The sequence below is a fragment of the Oreochromis niloticus genome, linkage group LG1, assembly GCF_001858045.2.
Source record: "Oreochromis niloticus isolate F11D_XX linkage group LG1, O_niloticus_UMD_NMBU, whole genome shotgun sequence".
Classification (NCBI taxonomy): domain Eukaryota; kingdom Metazoa; phylum Chordata; class Actinopteri; order Cichliformes; family Cichlidae; genus Oreochromis; species Oreochromis niloticus.
Window position 1 is genome coordinate 39691407 of NC_031965.2, and position 22391 is coordinate 39713797.

Consider the following 22391-nt stretch of genomic DNA (forward strand, 5'->3'; position numbering starts at 1 on the left):
GGGAGAAAACACAGGCTGCGTTTTGAAATGTTAATCTGGAATGATGTTGTGTTCATCACCATACTGTGGGCGTCGCTTTAAAGAAATGGGTTAATATTCATTTCTGAATTTCTTTCTTAAATGAGTTATAAAAAATGCAAATCTGGGACAATCGGACGAGCGCTCCAGTGCCCCCACTCTAAGATGGGAGCGCCCCGCCAGCTCCAGCCTTTTGGGGACATGTTTGCACTGATATTGTCTTTGATTGGTTGTTGAGACTTATTGTGACTGCACAGGGTCAGGGTCGGGTCCAGGTAGGGCGCTACCTTTAAATGAACGCTCTTACAGGCGAAAGGTGTCGGCGTGACCACGAGTGGGTCATCAGCGACCGGGTGTAAGTTTAATCAGGCAGAGTGTGTGTCTGCGCTCGCATGAGTCAGAGATGATCTGAATACGAGCAGGAGGGGGAAGCCGCTGACCTAATAAAGCGACCTTTAAGGTGTACCCATAAATAGAGCTGTCAAAGAAACAGCACCACTATAAGACACTGTGTTTAATGTGCTCTGTGTAGCTTATATGTGGGTTGAGGTGTTTTAATAATTACCTGCTCCGACACCTTATTCATTTTCAGCATGATTAGCGGCGGCGGCAGCGGCGTGCACGGCCGGCGCGGTGGGTGGCTGAATGCGAGTGGTTGCGCACACACTGAACACTGTTTCCTCTTCACAAAGCCACTTTTCCCTAATATTGTACAGTCTGTGCACCAGGGCCAGCCTCAGGAGCTGTGCTTCTTCAGACACCCCCCCCCCCCACATACAGGGAAACACAAGTGCAAAAAAACCCAGCGTTAAGAGGAATCCCCTCCCTCTCCGCCGCTCCCGTGTCCTCTGTATTTATGAATAGTGGTAAGAGAGAAACGCATATCCCCCATTCAGACGCGTTCGTGGTTTCTGAAGGACCACTCTGGCCAAACGAGGACCCCCCACCCCCCTTTTGATTGATATGTGAAATCCGTCTCTCCCTGCAGCTCTAAAGGCAGACCCTGTGTGCGTCTGAAAGGTGCTCATTGTTGAGCAGAGACCACTTTGTCAAGAAACAATCCTGTTCCCAAGGAAGCTGAGCATGTCTTAAAAAAGATACAGGCCCTTATTGTGTACATTGGGGAACTTTAATTTTGTGTGTGAGGTCATTTTAATCCTGATTAATTTTTATAGTAGCGCTTGTAGTTCAATGGCTGGTCGCCCTAATGCTCCAATGGAAGGAGCAAAATAAAGGAAGAATGGCAGAGAATGAAAATCCCACCCACAGGCCCGCCGAACAATCCCGAACTTAAAGTGTCACGGAGAGCGAGGAGGAAGGGCGGGGGCCTTTGTTGATGGACACATTGGGATGTATTTAAGTTCTACAAAGGAGCGTCTCTGAATGGAGGCCTGATTTTTGCTACAAGGTTTAAGATGCACGGTCTAAGGGCGGATTTGCCACGGTGTAAAGTTTGCGTAATCTGCCACGGCGGCCTCTGAACTGGCGCCAAAGAGGAAAACATGCGAGCTTTTCGGTTCCCTTCGACGACAGACCTCTCGGACATCGTCTCTCGTAGGCACGAGTTGACACATAAAGTCGGAGCGACCGAACGTCCAGTTAGCGGGCTTTCAGACGCTAGATAAACACATTTTATTTTGTGGGATTGTTGAAACGTTGCAGGAGGCTCGCTCATCGCCACCGCGGCTAAATGGAAACTGGATCTTGTTTGAGAAACGGCGGGGTGAGACAAAACAGCGTGATTCATAATGGTTATTTATGTACCGTGTAGCTGAAGCCCAGCAGGGGGGCAGAGGCACGGTCTTAACTAAGTACGTCTTCCTCTGCTTAGTTTCTCCTCGGCTGGGCTCGCCGCCGATCTTCTGATATCGCCACAGTGTTTTGATCATCCCCAAAATAACGAGTGCAGGAGTCTGCTGGACTGGAGCAAAGTAATTAGGTGCATTCAAACAAGTTTTAGCAGAGTCGGCGGAGGCAGGCGGAGGCACATGGCTCCGCTTACCTCCACTTTGGCGATCCCCCCACATTCCAGCAGATAGACACAGACAAACAAAGAGTGGCAGTAACCAGGACTGCATTTACAGCCAGAAACAGACTCTAACTTTGCCCCCCCTTCTTTCCTCTAACTGTCCTTTAGTTGCTTGCTTTGCCTCCCCCCCTCCCCTTTTCTAAGAAGCAGAGATCCAAGAGCGCAGTGGTGCATTACTAAGGACACCTGCTCTGTCGACGTGGCCAGACTGACGCTCGGACCGGCACCAGACCCATCAGAGCCGCTCTGACGTGAATCCTCTGGCCGTACTCTAAACGCGCTGTGGCGGCGGCGACCTTTGGACGTGTGGGCGTCACGTGCAGAGCAGAAGGACGTTGGTCCTTTATCTGTGCTGTTTATTCACATCATTTATTCATATGTGGAAGCATAAATACTCTGTCTGCTCCGTGCTTCGGCCTCTCTCACACACACACCAGAAAACATTGAAATGAGAAATATAAGAGACCTTTCTCCCAGCTTTTTCATTAATTCGTCAAAAAAATGGAGCGAGTCCTGTTTCCAGAGGGTGGAGATGAACAAAGCAGGGACAGTTCAATGCTTTGGAGGGCACAATATGTTCTGTTACATTACACTGTGCTTTCTCTCTGCAAGCAGGCGAAGGGCGAGTGAAAAAGGCAGATTTTGCCACCTTATTACTGACGTTTGAATGAGTTCTCCTAAAGCGCCGCGCCGCGCCCCCGCCGCACCCCAACCGACATACAAAAAATCTTATTCACTTAGTATGTAGGTCACATTACAGTGGTGTCTAGCTATTGGACATGGGCTTAGATAACTGTTTGTCGAGTATTAAATGCTTTCGCTGCATCAGCAGCCTCCGCCGCTGGTATTTCTCACACAGCTGTGTGACTGAAAGGAGGCAGCGCCGCAGAAAAACCGTGTCACCCCTCACGCACGCACTCTGGGCTTGTGTGCACTTGAAACGCCGCGTTTGTGTAAAACGTTCACTTTTTGCACAAAAAAGCGCGAGGATGAAAACGTCTCTGAAAGCGTGGTGGACGACGGCCGCACTTTGGTGAATGCGAGGCAAACCCATTGACCTGCGGCGCAGCTCGGGCAGACCAGGCTTTGCTTTTCTTTCCTCTTATCCCTGTTTGCTTTGGGTGACCTTGCACGCCGGCCCTGATGCGCAGCGTTCACACAGCGCTGCCCTAATGGCTCGGGGAGTGCCCCGGTGTGGCCGCTCCTTTCCCCGCTCCAGCCTTCCTCCCTCCATCGCACGATCGCTTCAGCCGCTGCAACCTCTGATTTGAAAATGGCGAGGCGGAGGTGCGGGCCCGAGGAGAAAATTGCACCTGCTTTTATAGCAGCGGGGTCCGGGCGAGGAGTTAAGTGTTCACTTAAATCAGAAAGGCAGGAGACAAGAGGGGCGCGGAGCCGCCGCACAGTTTTGCCCTCTGTTGTCTTTGCATGAAATGAAAGATGCACAAAGTATGAGTGTGTGTGTCTGTGTGTGTGTGCTTGTGAGTTTTCCTCCCCTCCCTCCGTCCTTTGTATGAAATGAGCCCAGATGGTGATTGATTTTTCAAGTGCTGACATCCCTGCTTGAGAAGCACCCCTCCATTCCACACACACACACACATGCATGCAGACACACTGACACACACACACACGCACACACACACACGCTTCTTTGTGCCGAACAAGTCAGGCACACTAACATGTCGGTGCCATCATCATCTTTGTGACTGCCAGCAACCGCTATTGATTGACAAAAGTATGCATGCAAACAAATACACACACACTCAGAGCAGGAGGTCACTTCCACTCGGTGCTGTGGACACGCAGACGTGGAAATGCTGCCTGAAAGACAAATTAAAAATCTTAAAGACAATCTGATTCTGTGCAGTTCGCTGGCAGAACATTGATCAACAGTTTTGATTATTAAAGAAATAATTTTGCTTATTTAGTCGGCCAGGATTGTTAAACATCCCCTCGTTCCAGTCGCTGTGTGTCATTTATACGAAATGAATTTCATGGAGCGGCCTGTTCAGAGGATTTTCTTGGACAGCTGACATGTTTTTAAAACCAGCGCGATGAATGAAAAAAGAGGCGTACAGTAGAGACGAGAAAGAATGATCAAGTGAACTTTATGGTCCCGGAGGATCAGTGCGTCCTGCTCGTCCATGAGGACACATATGACAAAGGAAGCCGAGGAACACGAATGGCGCGTAAACGGCACAAATCACAGGGAACCAGGAGACGATCAAACAGCAGTAATAACACAAATGCGTGCTTTTATTCTCTCCATTTACACTGAATAACGGGACGTTATTCCAGGTGAAATGTGCACAAAGAGAGATTTTCCCCAACGTGTCCGTGCTGAAAGAGGAGCCGAGCGATGAAGCGGCAGAGCGCCGTACGCCGCAGCAGCCCCATTGAGCTAAAGTGGCTGTGTGGCTAAATGATGTCATTGGCTAACTAGGCGTTCTCAGGCCATTGCCTCTGTTTGCGTGACTAAATACATACAATTAAGGCCTCTGCACTTCTCAATCTCTGTGAACTCATTGTTATCCCCGGGTTCAAGTGCACTGATAATGGGGGCCGGAGGAAAACAGGCGTAGCAGCGAGAGAGACAGAGAGCTGGTGGGTAAAATAGACATCTCATTATTAGTGGCGTTCTCTGTCACCCCGGCAGCGCCGCCAAAGCCTCGTTCACTAATCTGTCCCCTTTCCTGCCTTCCTCCAGCTCTTTGTCTTACCCTGCGTTTCCGTCCCCGTCTCTCTGCTCCCGCGTGCTGTCTGAGCATGCTCGGCTCTCACGATGCTTTTCCGCTTTCAAGTGCAGATAGGTTGAAAGAGCGGCCATTTTAATCGGCGCCTCAGAGAGCTAAAAACCCTCATTTAGGAAATAAGTAACCCTCGCTGGAGCTCATATAGGGCTGTGGAGGTCACACTGTGGGCTCCTGTCATCACACACACACACACACACACACACACACACTCGAGCAGATCGAGTGTAATCGTCTAAAGCGAGACTTCCCTGATGGCCTCGACACTCGACAGTGATGCCCTCAAGTCTCAGAGAAAACTCTGTAACTGGAGAACAATTGCTTCTGTCTGTCTGAGTAACTGGATCAGTACACTGTCCTCCCAGCCCACAGGCGCACGCGCACACACACACACACACACACACACACACACAGCCGTTTGTGTGACAGGAGGTGTGTTTAAAGGACCTTAATGTTCTTCTTCTCTGATTTCCTGTCATGTGTCTGCTGCTGCAGCGGTGGACGTTTGTGTGTGTGTGTGTGCAGTGAGGCTGCTACAAACACTCAGTTTATCACAGTCTTTTCTCTCTTTGGACCTGGATGATGTCACAGAGAGGGGATAGAAGCCCCGCCCCTCAGACTGACTCTGGCAGTGTTACATTTCTTTGTGACAGATGTGCTGACAGGTAAACGGGTTTCCTAACGAGGCCGTTCCTCGTGTGCACGCTGTTTTAGGTGTGTGAAAGCAGCCCCAGGTTCAGATTACACTCGGTGTGTTTCTGATCGGGCTTTTCTGATTAAAAGCCCCACAGACGTGCCGCCGGCGTCTCTCTTGGACGTCGAGAACCAGAAACGAGGCTTCACAAGGTTTTTCAGCTTGTTATGAACATGTTGAACATTAAACACACTCTACAACGAAACAGCTGACAGCACAGCATAAGGAAAGGAAAATAACTAAAGCAAAGTACAATAAAAAATAATCAGTAGATGCTGAATATGAATAGAGTAAAAACAGATCTAAATAAAATACAGCACTGCAGTCTGTCTGTGAGGGGCAGCCAATCAGAAGTACACCGTCTTAAGGCAGAGGAGCTACAGCAGCTCGTTTCAGACAGAGGATCGGGTAAAGCAGGATTATTCTGAACAGCGATTCATGCAAAGCTGCTCTGGAGGTGAAACGAGAGGTGGAGGCTGACTTTCAGGTGGGGGTGTGGGAATCAGGGGAGGGGTGCAGGGTGGTAGTCTGGGTAAATGGATCTTATTTAGCAGCGCATCAACACGTGTAAGGGGCTCACGGCTCATTACTCTGGCCCCTGATCCTCTGCTCAGCCTCTGATGGATGGTCGGGGCTGCTGGGTGGAGGCGCAGGTGAAGGAGAGCGGGACGGGACCGTCCCTCCTGCCTCCGCTGCTCCATCCTCAGCGCCCTGTCTCTTTCCCGCTGCACGTCTCCGAGCGTGCTCAGTGAGGTCGTCCATAGTTAGGAGCGCCTGTTTGCTAATGTTGTCCATCCGCCTCTGAACGCTGACAGTTTATAGTTCTGGCGTCTCTTCCTCCTTTAGCCACACCCACTTGTCCATGTGTCACGCTGATGCCGCCTCCTGTTACAGTCGGAGCTCAGACTCAAATTATTTGAGTCCTTCCAAATATTTCAGACGCTCTCGTCTCATCAGCCGTTCAGCACGTGCAGCAGAAGTTGCCCCTCCACTGGCTTCCTGTTTGTCTCAGGACCCTCTCGTCGCCAAGGTGATATCACAGAATCAGAAACTTCCTGGAAACACGTTTTTATAAACTCACTTCAGTCTGATGGTTTTCGAGTGCAAGTAACGTTTCCATTATCTATTCCTTTATTAGTTAGCAGGATGTTTTTTTTGTTTACTTTTTAATTAAAATTGTATTTGTTTTGTTTTCTTTTGTTGTTTTTTGGTTTGACTTTCAAATTTAATAATAATTTAACAATTTAATTTTCGGACCTCTGTCAGAGCGCTTTGTAAATGATGAATTATTTTGAGTTGTTATGACTTTTGCTAACAAACCGCTGAGCTCGCCCTTTTTGTGAGAATAAGCAGGCTCTCGCTCATTTTCCACGTTTTTAACAGGGCACAAAAAAACTCGTAGAATTACATCCTTGAATGATCCACGACAGCTTCCTGAGGTTCTCCTGGATCCACGTCGTTCCCAGTGATCCTGCCGTCATCTTTTAAATATACATGCTGACGTTACTGAGTGCAAATCCCGATTCCTCAGCGTTCCACAGGAAGGGGAATTCTATTTTACTTAAAGGAAACGTCACGTTTACTTTACATACTACTGTATGTGTACAGTAAACTACTATATGTGTACTGTGTACTGATACGTGTGTACTAGTACATGTGTACTGTAGTAAATGTTGGCTGCTCTTTGGAGGTTTCGGGCTTCAGGCTGAGGTGAACTTTTAAACCCTCACATTAGCACCCTGACACTTAATTGTTACCAGCACAGAGACCTGCACTGTAAACCACACACACACACACACACACACACACTGCTTTCAGAGCACTCAGTCAAGTCCCTCTCTTTAAGCTCGTGCAGCATTCCTCTCATTCATGGAAGCAGGGCCCTCCTAGTGAAGCGCTTAATTGGCTGCAGATTGCTCTTTAACCTCAGGGTTACACCACACACACACACACACACACACACACACACACACACACACACACACACAAACAAGCCGTGCACACACACAAATACAAACACACACACACACGGGCAGGCTGTTTAGAGTCTTAAGGGAGACGAGAGTGGTTTTTACAACTCTGGAGGGAGGTCAAAGGTCAACAGATTTGTAACAGACAACCTCTAAAGATCTGTCAGTCAAGGCTAAGATGTTCTGGTGACTACCACACACACACACACACACGTCTCTGAGTGTGTGTGTGTGTGTGTGTGTGTGTGGTTTTTTTATTGTGGTTTCTGCAGAGAGGCTGCAGTCGGGACTTTTGAGTCGCCTTTTGGACTTTGTGAGTCCAAACAAGTCTCGGCGTGCCGCCGCGATCCACGTCAGCGCCGAGCAGCCCGCATCTCTGCGCCTGTTTCTCGGGCCTCTCGTGGTGCGGCAGACGTCTCCGACATGTGTCTTTATTTACGGGGCAGTTTAGATATTTTTACAGGCTTTGTCTGTTTCTGTGCCTGTGTGGGTTTCTTAGTGCCTCTCTGCTCTCCTATTGTTTATGATACACACTAAATATGCTTTTCTGCATGACTCACTCCCTCCTCTCAAGAATTAGGATCTCTGTGTTTCTCTCTCCCAAATTAGCTTTTGCACTTTTATCCCCCTGCGTGAAACACTCGTCCTGATAACGCGACACCCTTTTCTCTGATGCGCTCGTATCCCTGTACGCTTCACGGCATTCCCGACCTAGAGGCTGATTGGCCGGGAAGAGAACCAGGTAGAGGCTGTGTGATTGTGCAGCCCTCTCGCTGTACAGGCTTATGAATGATTGAGCTACTGTAGCAGCGAGGGCAGATCATATTACAGACGCCATTTTGTTCGTTTCCCCCGCAGTATTTTGTGTCTCCTCCAGTTGTTTAACATATTTAATCCAAACAGGATGACGCTGCTCTGTGTGTGTGTGTGTGTGTGTGCAGGCGGGGTGGCATGCTCAGAGTTAATGCTGCAAATTGTTGTTAGATGCAGGTCTCCCTCTGCCATGCGTTTTGGACAGGAAGGGAACGTGATTGGCTTTGTTCAATCTTCCTGGCAGCCGACACCAGCTGACATCTGTTCCCTCCTAACCACTCAGACTTATCTCCATCAGGGAACACACACACACAGATTCACACACATGCTCGTGTTTGTGAGGAAAAAAGCGTGTCCACACTAGACGCACACACGTGGGCTCATTTTGCGGTGATGAAGAGTTCAGCGTGTGCCAGTTGCCACTTTTGTTACACGTGCACTGAAGTTATTAAGGAAGAACGGGCCTGATTTGTTCGTGTGTTCTCGTGAGTCTCGCCGCGTCGCCCGGTCCCCGCGCGGCGGCCTGGGCGCGTATCTCGTGTCGACGTGTGGAATCTGAAAGCACATAAAGAATTTTGCCTCTCTTGAGCAAATAGCAGAACTGGCCGGCGCACGAAAGGAAAGCCGGCCTTTTTTTCCCCCTGAAATGAGAGGATGAGGAAGGGCGGGCGGAGGAAAAAGGACAGAAGTGCGAGAGGCTGTTTGAAATTAGCCCTCCACTCCGGGGTCTTGGGAAACGAACGTGACGCGTCCAGATTCAGTGTTTTTGTTGCAATTACCAGGAAAATGGCAGATGAATTCTTCCCGGGCCATGTGTGCCGAGTTGTGTGTGCGTGAATGTGGCGTGTACAGATACGGATGTGTGAGCGTGGTCGTGTGAGCAGGTGGCAGGCATATTTGAAGATGACAGTAGGGGTCTGACCCATGCCAGGCTCAATAAAGCAGCCTTGTGACGGAGCTTATGTGACACGCTATCCCTGGGGCTCGGCGGTCTTTCTCTGCCTCGCGCACACATGTGCACACGCGCACGTTTCCCCTCCGTGTCAGATAGCGAGGGCTGATTGCTGCGGGTACGTGCGAGGTCTGTGTGTGGTCTGATGACGACACGCTGTACGCAGCATTAGCTCGAGCGCTATTGATCCAAGCCCTCACCTCTGCTTTTTACACACGGCTCGTATTTCCAGCAGTAACGGCCGACCGCGTCTTTGGAAATGCGCAGAGCTGCTCACGCTCGTGCAGTCGCTTAGCGTCCTGCTGTGCGTCACGCCAAACTAGAAAACCGCAGCAGAGTACACAGAGCACGCTCGGTCATGTGACGGTTTCGGCCGTCAGTTTTGAAGCGTTCGGCCAGACTCCCGTTTGGAGCTCGCGGTCACGTCCAGAGTGCTTTATTTATTTCCTTTAGTTCAGTTTACCTTTGTTTCCCCAGGAAGTCTCACTCAGATCAAAATCTGGTTTACAAGACACACAAACACACGCATTACACACATCAGCATGCAGCAAATACAGACTGCAGCGTGTGCAGTATGACAACAGCAACGCCAAGAAGCGCTCACGTTTCTGTTCGGCTTCCGGTGGAGGACAATCTCACTCCAAAGCAACTGTTAGAAAATGAGATTATTGACCTAATGATGCAGTTTTTCATCCTATCACTGGGCCCGCCCACCTGCGCACGCCAGCACTTCGTGAACCCGGTGAGGTGTCGGTCGTAGTCAGCGATGGGCGCAGCGACAGCCCCAAAAACAGCTGCTTTTGTCTCCTGACTCTGGGAAGAACGTCTTCTTCTTTCGGATGCTCACTTCATGTGTCGCCACAGGGGATCATCTCCCTCCGTCTCACGCCAACCCAACATCCGCCTCTGTCACGCCAACGCTAACCGTCCGTCCGTCTGTCCGTCCATCAGCCAAGAGATATCAACAGGGCTTCCTCCTGGTAGGATGTACCTGAACCATCCCAACCGCCTCCTTTTGATGTGGAGCAGCAGCGTCTCGACTCTGAGCCCCCTCCTCGCCCTGTCTCGAGGGAAACTCATTTATGCCGCTTGTATCTGCGACCTCGTTCTTTCGGTCAGTACCCAGAGCTGAGGGTGGAGGTGTGGATCGACTGGTAAATCAAAAACTTTGCTTTTTACCCAAAACCTGAAAAACAACCAAAAAGATTCATCGTTGTTCTGGATCAGATTGTTGATCACAGGCAAAATGACCATTGACCAATCGCCTCTCTGACTTTCACTCTCACACGAACCTGCAGAGCGGAGAATAAAGAGGGAGTCCCAACAGCCCAACAGCCCAAACATGTTCAACATGAACTGTGCGGAGACAGCCATGAGGCTACACGAGGAAGGAGGTTAAAGTGTTTTAATCACGCGTCAGCTTGACAGTAGTGCTTTGAGGCAGACACGACAGGCTCTGTGACGGAGAAGAGAACAGGTTGGATGTTAGCTGTCAGACAGACGCAGCTCAGATCTCTGCTGAAGCACCTCCGTGAACAGCTCTGTGCACGACTTTCAGGTGATGCTTCATTTAGCGTTTACGAAGAGTCCTGAACTCAATCGGTTCTTGTTGGGACCGCTGTGTCTTTAAAGCAGAACTTTAGATTTGATGTTGCTGACAGAACCGGGGTGTTCCAGATGTTCCTCCTGGAGAGGATGCTGAGGTGTTCTCGGGCCAGATAAGATGGAGGATGTCTCCTCTGGGCTGCTCACGCCCTGACCGCCCACTCCAACCGTCTGAGCTGACTCGGAGATATCGCTGCTTCTGTCCACAGTTTAGTTCTTCCAGTCACAGGTGTGACAGGTGAGGGTTCAGATGATGGAGTCTGACCTGTAAACACACAGGTTCGCCTCCATGCGAGACTCAAATAAGAACGTCAAAGAATTCCAAATCATTATCATGATTATTACGATTATTATATCACGTTTCGAGCGGTAAGAGAAACAGAGCCTCAGACTGTAACCACGATCAGAGATCAGTGCTTCACAGGGTTTCACTTTACTTTCTCCTGAATGAATAAAATGATTGAAACGAGTTGTTTTGAATATTAAACTCGCTTTTCCAAGTTTCCAAAGTTCATTTAAAAAGGTTTAATTCCAACGAGCTGCTAAATTTAGCGAGAGCAGCTTTTCTACGGTCAGGTTGGCCCAGTGTACGATTTTTCCCTCTATTCGATGGAGAGATGTAATATTTTCATCATCATTATGAGAGCTTTGCGTGTGTTCGATTGCTGCCGCCGATAAGCTGTCGTTTCAGATCACGTAAACCCTGACTGTAAGTGAACCAGGTCTCGCACAAAGAGATAAGTGTAATCTTGTAGAAGACAACAGAAGGAGATAAAAACGATTTAAAGGCGAGGGAAAATGAAAGTAAACAGAGGAACTTTTTTTTTGCTTATCTGTCCTTTCGGTTGTGGTTTCCACTTATTTGCTGACTCTATAAACCAGAAGAAGAGCGAGTGACCTGCTGTATTTGCACACAGGTTTTTGAAAAGTGCAGCTCACTTTGCTGGAAAACAAGACCTGCAAGATAAAATCATCAGAGAGACTGTGTGTGGTATGCATGCATGCACGCATTACTGATGCAATCTTCCACTTTTCTAATAGTCAGAGCCTAAAACAGCATTCGAGTCGATTCGTACCTGCGGCTCCGGTGGAGTAGAGAACAAGGGCTTGTGTTTTCCTCTGCGTCACGCTCTGGTGCTGTGCCGCCGTTTACCGCAGACATCTGGCTCGGAGAGGAAGTTTCCTAATCGCTTCTTAGCTGTTTATTTAATTTCAGTTGCAAGTCACACGTGTCTGTGGTCCATAACTTTGGAGGGTTACTGATGAGATGGTACGTTCCCGGTTATAAGACACCATTTCCAGGTAATTTGATTGGAACAAAGGTGAGACAGAGAGAGCGTGACAGGGACGAGGGGATGAGCCAATGGGAGAACAGCTTCCGGCTTCTTTCCTCCAGCAAGCAGGTTCTGATTGGTCGCGTAGAAACTCTTACACGTGTCCTGCATGTTTTCAACATATAGAAAGAAATATCATGTCGCATATGACCTCTGACCTCTCCTCAAATGTCAGCAGATGAAGTGTTAATAGTGCTACAGCCATCGGCTCGTAGGGAACGATAAAGTTACAGTAACAACATGAATGCATGTGCAATGAATGAATGCTGCTTTTATTTGGAACAAAATCAACTTTTCACACATTTTTTACTAAACATGATATAAATGTCCACAAAAACATCACTGTGTTTTAAAAAGGACGAAAAACAAAATGAAAATAATGAAACCGTGCTCAGAGAGTGGGCTCCAGTTTTATTGTTTGGGTTAAAACAGTCGTGAATGTGAAAGCCTAGTGTGATGCGCCAGCTCGTTTAAAGGTGACGACACCTGCGACCTCATTAGGTGCCGAGGTTCTTCGGTTTACCGATCATAATAACGACTTCATCCGCGGGTCGTTTGCCGGGGAGGGGGTGGTCAGCTTGCTAGAGGAACACGGCGAGGATCTACTGTAGATTTGTGACTGAAGAGCAGTGGCGTTGCCGTTTCTTCTGAAGGTGGCTCCATGTTTTTAGGCTGCAGGAGGAAGAGCTTGCGGACTCGCCGAGTGAAGCGTGCTTCCTGTTTTTTTCACTAATCCACCTGTTGTGCAGAACTCACTCTCTTTAAAGTTGAGTTCAAATGTCTGCAGAGAGTTTTTAACCCTCCTCCCTCATTTTCTCAGTGATTGGCAGACGATCTTCAGAGCTCGCTTCAATTCCAAAGTGTTTCAGTGGTTTTATATACAGTAAATATGAGCGTGTTTTCCTTTTAGATGACTTGAAGGCTGTGTGTTCTTTGGTGCAGATGACCCTTTAATGACTGCAGTCTGGTGTCCATGTACTGAGTGTGACACTAAGTAAATGCTTAAATGTGGGACTCCATCAGCGTTTAGATCGTAGTTTCACGTTTGAAATGTCGGCGCAAGCTCGGCTCAGGTGAAATCCGAGCCCCACCTCCTTTACATCTGGAAAAAGCTCTGGGTGTAAATGCCCCCCCTCCCAGCTCTCTGTGAAAAAGTGTGAACTAACAAGCGTTCAGCAGCTTGTAACACGAGGGGACATCGAGCCCCGTTATTGAAGAGAAGCAGTGGAGTCTGGCCAGACACCACTGCTAAACAGAGGAAGTGAGAGGGGGGAGTGTGTGAGCGTGCTGTATAGTGAGTTGCCATTTATAATTGGCCTGCAATGGTAGATGGCGGCTGGCAAGGACAGTTTTTTTTTTAAACACAATCTGTGTGTGCTGTCGGGGCGATGCATCGCTAATGACAGAAAGCTCGAGTGGTGTGGAAGCACAACAGTGCCTGGTGGCTATGAGGCCAGCCCTCGCAAATATGCTCAGAGCTCAGATACAGGATGGATGATGTACGAGATCATACACAATCACTGTGGAGACTGCTCATATCTGAGTGCCTGTTTTTACTCCAGTCGTATGTATCAGACTGATCAGCCACACTGATCTGATCTCACTGTCAATCATTACATACTGCTTTTCTACTCAAAGGGCTTCGCGTCTCGTTCACACGTTCACGCTCCGATGAACACGTCCAGAGTTTGGTGTCTGGCACGCAGGCTGGAGCAGCCGGGGATCAAAACACCAACCTTCTGATTAGTAGAGGTCCTGCTCTACCTGCTGAGCCCCAGGTGTGTTACCTGTCACCATGGTTCTCAACCATGACTTACCAGGTTTAAGCACTAACGCCTCCTGAAGATGGTAGTTTGGATTAAAAGGTTCTGCGCCTACAGTAACCCTGACACATGATGACCTCGTATCGACAGATCCCGGCAGTGCGTTAATCGCAGGTGCCAGAGAGCTCTCTCCCTCAAATGCAGGAGAGGAGGTCGGTCATCCAGAAAGGCTTGGAGTCGAGGCGCTGCACCTCCACATCGAAAGGAGGCAGTTGGAGTGGTTTGGGCATCTGACTAGGATGCATGTCCCTCTGGGGGGAGACCCCGAGGCAGAACCAGGACACATGAGACAGAGTACATCTCTGGGTGAGCCGGGAAGGTCTCAGGGTTCCCCTGGATGAGCTGGAGGAGATGGCTGGGGCTTCTCTGCCGCCCTGGATAATGTGGAAAAGCAGCATCTTCTGAGTTCGCTGCAAAAATACATAAATAAAAAGAGGCAGCAGGAATTTCAGCACGTTCTACTGTTGGCTCCATCACCGGAAGTCTGCGCTGCACATTCTTCCTGCTCCGATAATCAGCCACAAAGTCAGGGAAGAGCAGGGCCCCGATAACCGAGCTGTGGATCAGACCCCCCTCCATCCATCCTGCCTCACCCCACATCCACCCTGCCTCCCAAAGCCTCCTCCATAAACAATGAAAAGTTAATGAAGAGGTAACTTAATGATGTAATGAATATGGCGGCGCTCAAGGTCAAAACTGGCTACAGTCTGGGCACAAGACGGGGGCCAGGTGATAACACACGGCTTAATGTGACACACACACACACACACACACACACACACACACACAGGCTCAGTGTGCACATAGATTTAATGTTATTTGTCAGCTGGCATTGGGAGAACAGGCTCTGTGTTTGAATTGTCTGCAGAAACCTGCCTACATGCATCTGTCTTTAGAGTGTGTGTGTGTGTGTGTGTGTGTGTGTGTGTGTGTGTGTGGAGGGATAAGAGTGTTTGAAGTACTGTGGGTGGTAAGAGTGTGTACTTGTGTGTACCAGCCACTCTGTGTGTGTGTTAGACAGTGCAGGTTCTGAGCTGGTGATTAAAAATTGAAAGGGTTTGAATGACACGGTGGAGAGTTTGGCGGATCCAGGTAGGATCGATGGAGCTCCGGCAAGCGGCCACCGCCCCGGCTCGAGGGGCTCGAGAGCTCTCGGGAACGTGTTTGTGTGCAAGATGTGCCTTTAAACAGTTGGTGAAGCAGCGCGACTTTAAAAAACAGATCATTTTCCTGCAGCGCAGCACTTTTGCTTCTGTGCTGTTTGTTTTAGAGCGCAGCGGTAGAAAATCTGGATTTATGTGAGCTTTTGTGGTTGTTTTTATCCACACGCAGCCAGACGTGTGCTTGATTTGGTCAAAAAAGGCACGCGTTTGAAATGAAACAAAGACGACGAGTGTAAGTGAGCAGGAGAAGGAAAGGTGGTAAGGAAAAGGAGGCAGAGGACAGAGGTTCTTAGCCAGCAGCCAGGTGCTCGCCGCCTTCGATCTGTTTGGCCTCCGCCGGGCTAAAGAAGTGTCTACATCTCACTTTATCCCCTTATAGGCTCTCTTCTCTGTGTGGGGGAGGGAAGGAGGAGGTGGGGTAGGAAGATCAGCATCATGAAAAAGAAACTGAAGCACTTTAGCTGCACATATTTTCCACGTGACAGCAGGATACAGGTTCTCAGTACTGGCCGTTCAGATCATTCTTCATCTTCATCTTTCTTCTCGTTTATACTAAATAAGCAAAGTCATGACACAGTCATGAGTAACCTCTGCAGTCTGTGACCGAGAAACCGACCGCTCCGAGCCCGAAGCAGGAAACTACCACCAGAAAAGTCTGATTTAAAAAAACTGGAGTGAAAATGAAAAAAGAAACTACATCTCAGTTTGCATACATGCACTTTATTTTAAATATTTTGGTTGCAGCACACGTTGACCTGATGAAATAAAAGCGTTTGTGTTAAGACGTGACGAGTGAAGTGGGTCTCTCAGCCTTCAGTCCTCAAGTGTGTGCGTGCACACGTGTGTTCGTGGAGCACGCCGCAAAGTCTTTGCACGCAGCGGTGCCCACAGCATCAGTTTCTCCGACTCTCTCTTGAAATCCACTTGCCCGAGTGTTTGTCGGCGGCTCAGCAGGCAGCAGCCGAGCAGCTTTCCCCGCTCGCCACCTTTGTCGTGAAACGTTCTCTCTCGCAGGTTTTTCCTGTCAATCTCCTCGCTGTGCTAAAAGCAGAAGACACTAAACTTAGCATCCCCAAGGCAATCTGTGATCCATCTGATCTGCTGGCCAGCAGGCATGCTAATGCACTGGCACTGCAAGGCCTGCACGATATTGTATTATAAGCATGGATGCTCTATTATTAGATGATATGAATAGAATATCTGCTGTGAGTGTTTTATGAAGGTCAAAGAATTGAATCAGAAATATTTTAACGCTCAGCCAGACTGTTGTGTGTTTAATGTATGTTATCACATGGGTTTCATTCTCACTTTAAAACCCATTATGGAACCCGAACGGGCCTTAATGCACTTTTATGGTTTGTTTTTTTTAAGAGCAACACTTTAAATAAAACGTGCACGAGAAGGTAAGCGCGGACTCGAGCCGCGCGGCCAAAACCCACGTTTCCAAAGAACGGAGGGCTGAATTTAGACTTAAGAGGCGTGTTTTTAAAGGTGTGGATGAGCGCGCGGCTCCACCCCGGGCGTCTGGAGGGGAACGAAGGCGTTCGGGCTCCTCGTTCCTGCAGCGAGGCCTCCCTGGGACAAAAGACACCCAGTGGAAGAGAGCCACCAGTTAACCAATGCGGTGACGTCACGGTGATGACGGCCGTTTTTTCTGTACGGCCTAAGATGCTGACGCACGCGGGTCTCGCCATCTCCTGGTCTGATCTGTAAGAAATGTGTAGATGTGCTAACTCTGGGTCACTTTGGCCAAATGTAAACACTCGATCTCCCCATCAAATTCCATTAAACCCCGCAAGAACACAAACAGGCTCTCCAGGAAGAAGCCCCCGAGCAGTGGCATTAAACAAGTGCTCTCGTCGGGACATAAATACTCTGATCTTACTCCCATAAATCATGCTGAGATTGTACATTTGGCCCGAGCACAGCTTCAGGTTCGCACACTCCTTCTGTAAACAGGTTCTCCCTCAGCTTCTCACATCTTCGGTCCCTGAGCCCGATCCTTTTTAAAAAGAGTCTCACTGTAATCAAAAACAATAACTGCTCAGAGCGTAAACTCTTCCAAGCCCCCCTCCGCCAGCCCCTACCCTCTCCTTGAAGTATGAAATAATATTCTGTGTGTGGGCCCCGGCCGAACGCTGAGAACGCAAACATTTCACAATAAAGTTGTTTAAATAAAGGCCTTGGCATAGATGACTGGGAGATAGAGGACATGCTGCGTTAATTACAAGCCCCCGTTAAAATAAACCGCCGGTATAAAATATGAGCCCCCCCTCCCCTCCCATTCCCGGGGATTTGAACCTATAAAATATCAGCGAGGTGTGCACCTCACATGTGCTGTTTGGAGACCAAACACGACGGCGGCTCGAGGAGGGAGCGAGCTCGTCAGACAAAGACGAGGAAGAAAAAGCACAACGCAGCTCCACGATCAACAAAGAGAGCATGTTTATTCTGCATTTACAGACTTACGAACCCCCCCAGCTCGCTCCCCGCCGCCACCGCCTGGCATTAACCGAGAGGCAAAACAGCCGAGTTAAGCGGCGCGTTTATTATTCTTCCAGCCCTGGAAAGCAATACGCTCTCAATGCACGGGCGTGCTCGGGCCTTCCCGTCCGGAGCACTGCGGCTCTGTGTGGAAGTTTCAGTGCTCGCAGAGAGCCGGCGAGATGGATTATTTTTCCTCAAGTGTGGACTTAAGTTTCTGCTCCGTGCTGCTGGGTGGCCCACTCCGCTTTAGCCGTGTTAACATAAGAATAGAGCGGTGCCAGGAGGGGGGGGGGCGCGGCCGGGGAGCTGGTTTAAATTATTCTGCGCCTCCGCCGCTGCATAGCAGGAGCTGTTGTTATCCACTTAGAACATCAGACGATTTGTTCCTTCTCCCTCTCCCCTCGCTCCCTCTCTCAGCCCTGTGGGCGTCTTTATTCGGGGCCCTTTGTAGCGCCGTCGTGTTACAAGGCCCGACCCGGCCGGGGCGCACCCCGCTCCCCTCCGTCTCTGGCCTGAGTGAAGACAGCCTTAAAAACCAGAAATATGAAATGCTAGCTGCGCCCGGTGACGAGGCCGTGACGCTCGCAGGCCCAGATGAGGAATGCAGTTATGAGGAGATGTTTGTATACATCCAGCCTGCGCCTCGGAGAGCAGCGATGGCGGTTGAGCACAGCTTAAAGACATCTGGATGCGATGAAATGCCATTTGTCTAAACAATCAAGAGTCTTTGCAAAGCCACCCAATGTGCGCGCTGCTTTTAGTGCATACTTGTGCAATGTGCTTCAACAGAAAGGGATATTGACAAATATTTCATTGCGACAGCTTCATGAGATGAGAATTTTTTTAATTTTTTTTCCTCCGCTGCTGTAAACATTAAAAAAATGTGAAGTTCATTTGGAGTGGAGTGGATTGGGGGGGTGGAAATGATGAGAAAACCACGGTGGCATTTATAAATAAGGCAAATCAGCAAGATTGTAATGTAAATACGTCCATTCTGAGCTCATTCTTCTTTAGAAAGGGAGGGAAACTGTGAACAATAACCGCTTGCACTTCCTGTTTGACCATCCGCCGTGGCGAGGAACTGGAGGAGTTTGGGCGGACCGACTGAAGACGTGAAATGGGCGAGCAGACAGAGAATGAAGCATCGCACGTCAAAGAAATGCCACACCTTTAGATTTATTCTCTAATTAATTCCATTTAAACAAATGGTGCGGGCACTGGTGGCAGCCGTGCTCTGCTATGCCAGCGGTGTAGTAAGTGGGGCATGCAGACATGACTGGGATAATAAGCGTCATGGAATCTAATCAGATTTCTAAGAGGAATTGATTGTTGTGAGGCAGCCGGTGCAGGAGTCGGCTTGACAATAAGCTGAAATTTAAGTGTTAATTTTTATGCTAATCCTCTGGCATCTCTGTGTGATGCAATTTGGTCCAGCGGGCTCTCGACTTTGCGCCGCAGATATGAAATTGTCCCGCGCACAGAGAAAATGTCAGCTTGCCAGCCTCTGAAAGCTTGTAATTTATTAGGTATGTTTCTATTAGTATGTGTCACAGTTGTTAGAGAGCCACATGCGCAGGCAGCCAGCCACGCCACCTCCTTCTCTCCCTCCATCCTCCCTGCTCCACCTTTTTTCTCCTCCACACGCTGCCGTCCGCTCTTTAGCATGGCACGCACACACACGCGCGCACACACACAGCGTGCATGTTCCTAAGATGGTCTCGGCTCAGTGGCTGCTGCACTGGGGCCTTAATGTATTATCATATATCGGGTGGTCCTTGCCCCTGGACAAAAGGCTATTTAATACAATTTAATGACATTCCAAAGAATTTGTGTGTGTGCCCGGAGAGTGGGAGGGGCTGCTGGTGCAAAAGGAGAAGAAAGGGAGGCAGGAGGAGGGAAATAGAAAAATAAAAGAAAGGTGGAGGCCGCAGATGAAAATAGCATGTGTGTTTTTCATGGCTCGCCCATGCAGACATCTCCATGTGGAAGGCGTAACTCTCCCTCACCTCCTCGCTCTGCTCGAGTTTCCACCTGCAGCAGGAAATCGAGTTTGAGCAGCTCCGAGAGGCTGAACATGTGTCGGCTTTCTCCGCGGGCCTTGGCAGGTTAAATGCCGGCTTGTCACTGGATACCGCTGAGCCTCTGCTGATAATTCAGGCAGGCAGAGGCCTCGGTGGTCCGAACCCCGTCACAGGGCAGAACGGGCTTCTTGGTCATTTCTTTCACTCAGCTGTTCAGAGCTTTTAGTGAGCTCACATCTGCAGCCAGCGCAGCCAAACGTGCTAGTAACCAGTGAAACTTCTCACCACGAATAGCAGCGTGGCCGACCTGTTTGATGGCCTTCATTGCTGCAGACAGGAAGCCAGCCTGAGCGTCCTGCGGGGACAGGATTGATCTGAGACATCGTGGGCCACATACGGCTCACTTTGGTCTTAGGTGGGCCGGACCGGTGAAAGCCCCCCCTGCCAGTGCAACGAGGTTTAACTACACGTTTAATCTGAATCATATCTGAACATAAGAGGAAGAAGTGCAGCTCGTGATAGCTGCTGCAGTAAAAAAAGCATCTTTGATTTAAACTGCAAGAAATAAAAGTGTAAAATTACAGAAAACATTGTGGTGCAGTTATAAAACACAAAGTTTCCCTCAATTCATGGAAAATGTCTCTTTTCTGTGGGAATGTTGTAAAAGAAGAAACAAATTTCAATAGTGGAAAAAAAAAGATTTCTCTTATTTAATTGTTTATCTAAATAACTGAATCCACCGTGAACCGATGCCCTCTGTCACGTTTCCCAAAGCCTTCCAGTCTTTAGAGGTTTGGGTTTAAAAGCTGGTGGGTATTAAATGTGACACCAGCGCAGTGGGAGGGAAGTATCACTGCGTATAATATCATCATATATATATTCTATCATGTAGCTGCTCCGAGGCAGAGTTTAGAAAGACGAGCCTCACAGTGGTGTGTTCAGCAGCAGCCATACTGGATATTTACACTGTGTATAATTCTGCATACAGCATTTGTAATATTACAGTAACGAAGCTGTGCATGATGCAACAAACCCAAACAGCAGGTCTGAGCCCGGGAACATCTCCTAACAGTACGAAGCATAAAAAGGCAGCTTTCAGTAAACGTGTGTGCACGCATCTGTAAGTCCACTCCTGGAAAATATGATTAATGTTTTTATGGCTCTCAGTGGAGGAAAGTCAATAGAGGGTCTGCTTCCCACAGCCATAAAGCTCCAGCGTCAGATTTACACTGTTTTAGCTCTTTTATCTACTGCTGCCTGCTTTAGTCTATTTAGTCTATAACCGTGTGTGTGTTGGGGGGGGGTCAGATTGATATTTGCAGCTGAAAATGCACAAAGTGAGTGATGAAGATGATGGCGATGAAGAACAGTGTGCTTGTTGGTGAACAGAAACATTTTCCTGTGAAAAGCTTTAAGAATAAACAATAAAGAAACGAGAGGCTCTGTGGCTGAAACGGTGCCGTCTTTGCGTCTTTAATTTTACCACCTGATCAAAAACACATTTTTAGATTTGACCCATCTTCCTTCTCAGGTCGGAGCTCTGTGATGACCCGTCACTCAGCATGATATGATTTTTGAATCACATCAAATAGTTTTTGTTGTGTGTCGGTCAGACTTTTATTGAGCTGAGGCTACTCGGCCATGAGAGGGTTAAAGTGGTCTCGAAACGAATCCCTGATATCTGCAGAGCCCCTTTAAATGGAGTCAGTCTCTGCCCTCACCCACCTGTTAGGGACACAAAACACACAGCAGAAGAAGAAGTTGTTTTCCTTGGTTTCTGTTCAGTCGTCATCCTCTTGATGTTTAAACGCTGATAAAATCGCAGCTCGTCTGCAGAGTGCTCCAAAGCCAGTAAAACTGTACTCGGCGAGCCCAGAAACACACTGAAAGGTTTGGATACAATTCACATATAGGTCAATTAAATGCAACAACATCTGCTCTCTCCCTACCATTTGCATATAGCATTCATATGTTAATGATGTCCCTTGTTTTTTTTTCTTTCTGTGTGTGTGTGTGTGTGTGTGTGTGTTTGTTTCTCTCTCTTTTCCCCCTGTACTTCCTCCCCTCCTCCCGTCTCTTTGTATCGCCAAACAAAAAGAGATGCTGAAAATTTGGATTCATACTTCCCTTTTTGGAGAAAAAAGAAAAAACACAGATACGCCCGTCCTATTTTCACTTCCTCTCGCCTCACGATTAAAGGGGAGGTTAGACGGGTGCCACGGTTGTTCCGTTGCCATGCCCCTGATTTCAACAAGAAGCGCCTTTAACGGCAGAGAAGGCGAGGCCCTATCTCTTCCCCGAGCAGCTTAATGCCTTATAAATCAATGATGACACAGATGGACTAGCGATAATCTATTTAGAATGCCTCACAGCAAATATTGTTGTGCAGATGATTAGACAGCCAGTTATTTTAACTCAGACCCCTAAACCCCGTCTTCGTAACGCTCCTCGGATTTATAGGAGGCGTTCCAGAGCCGGCGTTTGCTCTTATTCAAGTAAATTTGGGGGAAAAACAGATGTAGAGAAATGAAAAGTGAGAGGAGGGTGTGTGTGTGTGTGTTTGGGTGGCATGGGCAGCTTGAGGAACAAAAGACACTGGTGCTGGTGTCTCTGCCAAGGCCATAATGATAAGGCATGTTTCTTCAAAGATGGGGGAGGCAGAGCACGATTGTATCTCCAGGGCATGTGTGTGTGTGTGTGTGTGTGTGTGTGTATGTGTGTGTTAGGCAGCC

At 48.6% G+C, this 22391-nt stretch overlaps 1 protein-coding gene across 9 annotated transcripts in view; it reads left to right on the top strand.

The window, feature by feature from the left end:
* znf536 (zinc finger protein 536) overlaps positions 1–22391 on the top strand; it is a 213568-nt gene that overhangs the window by 57288 nt on the left and 133889 nt on the right. The gene's annotated exons all lie outside the window — the stretch shown is intronic.